This window comes from Etheostoma spectabile, chromosome 19 (genome assembly GCF_008692095.1).
Source record: "Etheostoma spectabile isolate EspeVRDwgs_2016 chromosome 19, UIUC_Espe_1.0, whole genome shotgun sequence".
NCBI lineage: Eukaryota > Metazoa > Chordata > Actinopteri > Perciformes > Percidae > Etheostoma > Etheostoma spectabile.
In genome coordinates this window covers 11,910,124-11,910,388 of record NC_045751.1, presented here as the reverse complement: position 1 = coordinate 11,910,388, position 265 = coordinate 11,910,124, and the positions used below count along the sequence as shown (strand labels likewise).

Here is a 265-nt window from a genome sequence, read left to right as displayed (position 1 = left end):
CAAGCTGAGGGCAAAGAGCCGGGACTCTGGCAAGGTAAATAAATACGCCGGTTTAGTGAAAAGTAACAAACTAAGCAATTATTCGTTGATGTGTATATTTACTGTATATCAATATGTTAGAGCAGATTCTTTTTAGTATTATATACACCTTATAAAGCATTAGGTTTAAATACTATAACATTAACAGATTAAAATTATTTTCCCCAACACTTATTCACACAAATCATTTGTGTTTCTTACAGGGAAAAGAAGCAGCAGAGTAAAA

At 32.1% G+C, this 265-nt stretch overlaps 1 pseudogene; it reads right to left on the bottom strand.

Annotated features, from left to right (window-relative positions):
• The window catches only part of LOC116669467 (myosin heavy chain, fast skeletal muscle-like), a 22,555-nt pseudogene that overhangs the window by 986 nt on the left and 21,304 nt on the right, over positions 1-265 (bottom strand).